This window comes from Mytilus trossulus, chromosome 12 (genome assembly GCF_036588685.1).
Source record: "Mytilus trossulus isolate FHL-02 chromosome 12, PNRI_Mtr1.1.1.hap1, whole genome shotgun sequence".
In the NCBI taxonomy this organism is placed as follows: domain Eukaryota; kingdom Metazoa; phylum Mollusca; class Bivalvia; order Mytilida; family Mytilidae; genus Mytilus; species Mytilus trossulus.
The window spans coordinates 17266401-17273075 of NC_086384.1; positions in this window are offsets into that span (position 1 = coordinate 17266401).

Here is a 6675-nt window from a genome sequence, read left to right on the forward strand (position 1 = left end):
TCCCGCTAGACCACACGACTACCTGGGCTCTCAAAAAAAGAGCTTTCGGTGGCCATATGTTACCTTTCCACGTCAGTTTTAATCTAGCGGCGTACTACAGTACATGATATATAAGGCATGAATATGTTATCGTTACAGATCAGCTAAATTATCTATAGTAAAGGATCCTACAAATTAATGTAAGATACAGTCACAGAAAAGTATGTCTGAGTCAGTGGCAACCCTACAACAGATGTATCCATCAGATCTAACATTGTTGGGTTGATGTTTAGACGAGTTGTATATACATTATGTACACAGCCATGTATCACCATCATTGATGGCGATCCGATGGATACATCTGTTGTAGGGTTGTCACTGACTCAGACGTACTTATATATATATGTGCTTTTTATATGGCCTTCCAAATACCGTTTCGATCCCTAACATCACTGAAGAGACATTTATTGTCGAAATCCGGATATGGTGTACTAAAGAAATATTGACACCGAATGTTTGTGGCACAACATCCTGTCCACAAGTTAACAATTTTTTTTTTCTGTGACGTATTCAATTTATAATAAGATCCATTTTGTTACAACCTGTGATCAATTTTATTTGGCAATCGCCAATGGCAGTCAGCAGGGTTTAAGAACATCAGTTGTTCGACCTGTTAGTCAAATGCGTTTTGTTTAAATATACTTTTTCACTCTTTTGGTCTTTTGGAAAATGTTGTTTGTGCTGTTTTTAGACCCTTCTACAACGAAATTTGTTTGACATGCACACGTATAAAAATTGCGGTTTTTATCCAACGCAGTCATAGGTTTGAACGTAGTTTTCAATTTAGACTCGTTTATATTTTTTGTTTGGGCATGTATCATATTTTCCCTCCGGTTTATATGATCCGTTCATCCTATATATTGACTCTTAAAATTCAAGAGTTAATCTAAAAATGAGGGTACTTTCTCTAAAAATGAGGGTGCTTTTTATATGGCCTTCCAAATACCGTTTCGATCCCTAACATCACTGAAGAGACATTTATTGTCGAAATCCGGATATGGTGTACTAAAGAAATATTGACACCGAATGTTTGTGGCACAACATCCTGTCCACAAGTTAACAATTTTTTTTTCTGTGACGTATTCAATTTATAATAAGATCCATTTTGTTACAACCTGTGATCAATTTTATTTGGCAATCGCCAATGGCAGTCAGCAGGGTTTAAGAACATCAGTTGTTCGACCTGTTAGTCAAATGCGTTTTGTTTAAATATACTTTTTCACTCTTTTGGTCTTTTGGAAAATGTTGTTTGTGCTGTTTTTAGACCCTTCTACAACGAAATTTGTTTGACATGCACACGTATAAAAATTGCGGTTTTTATCCAACGCAGTCATAGGTTTGAACGTAGTTTTCAATTTAGACTCGTTTATATTTTTTGTTTGGGCATGTATCATATTTTCCCTCCGGTTTATATGATCCGTTCATCCTATATATTGACTCTTAAAATTCAAGAGTTAATCTAAAAATGAGGGTACTTTCTCTAAAAATGAGGGTGCTTTTTATATGGCCTTCCAAATACCGTTTCGATCCCTAACATCACTGAAGAGACATTTATTGTCGAAATCCGGATATGGTGTACTAAAGAAATATTGACACCGAATGTTTGTGGCACAACATCCTGTCCACAAGTTAACAATTTTTTTTTCTGTGACGTATTCAATTTATAATAAGATCCATTTTGTTACAACCTGTGATCAATTTTATTTGGCAATCGCCAATGGCAGTCAGCAGGGTTTAAGAACATCAGTTGTTCGACCTGTTAGTCAAATGCGTTTTGTTTAAATATACTTTTTCACTCTTTTGGTCTTTTGGAAAATGTTGTTTGTGCTGTTTTTAGACCCTTCTACAACGAAATTTGTTTGACATGCACACGTATAAAAATTGCGGTTTTTATCCAACGCAGTCATAGGTTTGAACGTAGTTTTCAATTTAGACTCGTTTATATTTTTTGTTTGGGCATGTATCATATTTTCCCTCCGGTTTATATGATCCGTTCATCCTATATATTGACTCTTAAAATTCAAGAGTTAATCTAAAAATGAGGGTACTTTCTCTAAAAATGAGGGTGCTTTTTATATGGCCTTCCAAATACCGTTTCGATCCCTAACATCACTGAAGAGACATTTATTGTCGAAATCCGGATATGGTGTACTAAAGAAATATTGACACCGAATGTTTGTGGCACAACATCCTGTCCACAAGTTAACAATTTTTTTTTCTGTGACGTATTCAATTTATAATAAGATCCATTTTGTTACAACCTGTGATCAATTTTATTTGGCAATCGCCAATGGCAGTCAGCAGGGTTTAAGAACATCAGTTGTTCGACCTGTTAGTCAAATGCGTTTTGTTTAAATATACTTTTTCACTCTTTTGGTCTTTTGGAAAATGTTGTTTGTGCTGTTTTTAGACCCTTCTACAACGAAATTTGTTTGACATGCACACGTATAAAAATTGCGGTTTTTATCCAACGCAGTCATAGGTTTGAACGTAGTTTTCAATTTAGACTCGTATATATATATATATATATAGTTAACATCTCAACTGTCAACACCTTTGGGAATTTAGAATTGTGCCAGTTCACATCGTAAATAACCTTTTTTTTTTAATTTTTGGCATATTTTTGTAGTCTTTGCGGTGTGTTTGGAAATTTTAAAATTGTTCCAGCGTTCGCTTAAATTGTATAAATCAAGATTTTGATAGAGTCTTAATTTGAATTGACATGATTCATTTGTCATCGTGCAATTATCGAAGAAGGATATCTGTTATCCGAAATATCTAACATATTGTTCGTTTTATTGTGTTTTTGGTGATTTTGTATTCTTTTAGACTTGTTATATATTATAAATATTATGTAGTGCACTGCATCATGTTTATATGATCCATCGCCCCGTAAGATTTATCGTTGACTATTTATTCAGTCATTTTATATATATATAATTATACTGTAATAAACAATTTTTTTCGTTCTAAATTTAAGACTTGAACATGGTGGACATTGGCTTATTGATGTCATATATTTGTAAATGGGAACTGAGTTAACTTGAGTAAAATGGGTTATATTTGTTTTTTTGGGGCGGGATGACCCCAGGTACCCTTGTAATGAACTAATAATAGATATATTGCTAGTGTTTATACTTAGGATGTAATAATCTAATTTCTTCCTTTTAAATTTAGGACTTCGTTGACATGATGGACATTGAATAATTTATGTCATATATTTGTAAATGCGAACTGAGTTAGCTTGAGTAAAATGGGTTATATTTGTGCTGTTTTGGGGGTGACATGACCTCAGGTACCCCTGTAATGAAATAATAATAGATACTTTTCTAGTGTGTATTCTTATGATGTAATAATCGCATTTCTTCAATCTAAATGTAGAACTTTATGGAAGTTGTATTGTTTGTTTTATGAGGAATTAGTTTTTACAGTATAATTGTATATCCTTGGATTTTGTTTTATTCTTTCATTTTATGGGTACCTGAGGTTACACCCTAAAAAATATCAACCATTTAACTGCACTTAACTCATGACACCTTACCAAAATATGACATACAATAAGCTATGTACATCATGTCCACGAAGTCCTACATTTAGATGTAAGAAATTAGTTTTCACAGCATGATTATATTGTAGCGGTTTATTTCTTCCTCTGTAATATTTTATCCCGAGGATAATTTGTCACAGTAATTTCACAGGTAGATTTTTTCCAGAAGAGTGAAAACTTATCTGTTTTATGCGAATAGTATGTACCGGTATATATTTGCGGTTCCATATTTCACAGAACCTTGTGCAATAGAGTCTCATTCATTACTATGTGCATTACTTGCAATTCATATATACCTGACTATAATTATAAAATGTTTCACAAAGGTAAAACAAAGGACGATGTATGATAAGTGCAGTATTTGGCCCCTTTGTATGCAAAAAAATGAATAACAATATCTGGGGCAAAAATGACCACAAACAGTTACTTAAGTTTTATATTTTGTTGAAATAAAACTTATTTTTCAAGTTTATGCAGAAAATCGATTATAAATAATGCTATGAATAAATCATAACCGGGTGTCTATACGGAAAATCGTACTTTTCCGACTCTACTTTGAATGATTAAAATATGAACGGAAGTGAGAACATGTAAAATATTTTACATATGGTATTTATGATATAGTATTGGCATTATATACAAATTTCATAGATGTTCTCAACTGCGCTCATACCAAAATCTTCAAAAAATATCTGGAACAGTCGTTGATTTTTGCGGGCGGTTTATTTATGTCTGACAACATCCGGTTTCAGTTGCCAGGGAAGCTGGATAGCATCAAAGTCAACAAACTACCACTGCTGTGATAATATATGATTATAGAATGGTAAATGTGATACTTATTCATGCAAAAACCGAGACATATCATAAATCTCATGTGGGGAAATGCACGGGTTCCATAAAAAGTCCCAAGAAGAAACAAAAGAAATCATAAAATAAATTCCCGAAAAAGAGCAGACGTCACATGTCAGCACAAAGCAGTAATTATAATGAGAGTGGTAATTGTGATGTCAAAAGCTGATATAAACTACAAAACATAACTTGAGATAATGCATAGGTTCCATAAATACTTCCAAACCAAAGAAGTATAAATTCACAAAAACACATGGTCACCGCCGTTCATGCTCAGAGGCTGAATTCAGCCTGACGCCAGTGAAGGAACAGACACCATACTTGTTTGAAAGCAAAAAACATATTGCCCTAGCAGATCAATTGTTTTTCTGAATGTAACCGTTGTTAATACGACTTGAAATCCCGATGGTCAACCATCGGGTTTAAAAAAAAACAATTTGTATGTTTGTACTGAATTCTAAAACTGATTATCTCCCCTCGCAATCAGAATAAAAGTAGTTTTTATAAAATTTTCCTTTCAAATACTTGTTAGAAATAAAATAACACAACCATAATTCATTTCATATGGTATTATATAATATATACTAGAAGATTATATGAAGAAAATTCACATTCAATAAAATACTGCAACAACAAATAACAAAATATGTAAATATTGTAAACCTATTGACTTGAAAGAAGGTAGCTGTACGACTAGATATATCTATTAAAAGTTATTTTTAGCCTGATTTGAAGTATTGTTTTATAGAGAATGTCCAGAAAGTAAGAAATATTTGTTATAACTACTTCAATTCTTGTCAATGTAAATTGTGCTAATATTTCTAATTTGGCATGGATTAAATGCACATGATGCAACATACATTTACATAAAAAAAATATAATAATTTAAACAGAATTTGATGAATTAAAATTAAAAAAAAAGATCATCCAGGTTGACAAATTCTTCCCAGTTGTATGTTGCAAATTAATAGGACTTATCATTGTTCCTCAAATCAAAACGGATGGAGTCGGCCTCCAAATTACAATTTAGAAGAGACTAAAAACCAAACAATTTATAGGTCAGGGCCGGTGAAAAGAAAGTTAAACATTTGTGGTTCTTAAATATGAAAAAAAAGCAAGTTTCTTTTATTTAGGTTCACTGGTTTCTTCAACACAGTTTGAAATATTCAAGATTGTTTTAATAAATAAATCCCTTGTTGTTTTTGATTTTCATAATTAATTTATTTTGTAGATTGTCTCCAAAAAGTTTTGAATGAGACTGTATATGCCATGTATACCAAATAAGCCATGGAATGAACTAAAGATGAATTTTAACTGTAAGTATTTGTTCCTCCGAACTTTTGTTAAGTTTGATACTATATTAAAACTTGCAAATATAAATTAGTTCAACATGTGTGGTTCTTAGAAATGAAAAATCAAGTTCCTTTTAATAAGCCTAACTTTCCGTCATTGCTTACCAGCTCACCATGTTAATAATATTCAATGTTAAAATAATCAATATAAAAAAGAAGATGTGGTATGATTGCCAATGAGAACTAACAGCCTTATTTATGTAAACAAATGAAGATTATTTTGATAATTAAATCCCTTGCTGCACTTAATTTTCATCTATACTTTATTTATTTTACAAATGTATTTTAAATTGTAGATTGTCTCCAAAACGTTTTGATAGTGATTTGATATGTCGTATACAACAAATAAGCCATGGCATGAATTAAGATATGAATTAAAGATGAATTGTAACCGTAAGTATTTACTAATTTTTGTTAAGTTTGAGACTACATTGTATATTAAAACTTGCAAAAGTCCAGATGGAGGATTCCGGGGGTTTGATACCCCCCTTTTTTTTGGACGATCAATGCATTTGAATGGGGACATATAGTTGTCCCCCCTTTTTGTCCTGGGTTTGGACACCTCTCCTCCTTTTAAAATGGCTGGTTCTGCCACTGTCATCGTATTCATAAGAAATTAAAGCACACCATGTGGTCAGGAGCAGTGGAGTAATAATTTGATAGCTAGTGTTGAGTCCCTTGTTGAAGATTTTAGACATGATATCTTAGTCAGACATCTATTGAATTGATAATTAATTTTATCCTTTTTCATAATAAAAGAAAAAACTGCTCAGAGGCGGATTAAAAGGGGGGGGGGGGGGGGGCTATTTTAGGGGAAAATGGTTGCTTATATAAGGAATCACAGAAGCGGGATTGAAGCTGGCCCCCTCTTAGGCAGACAATAACTTG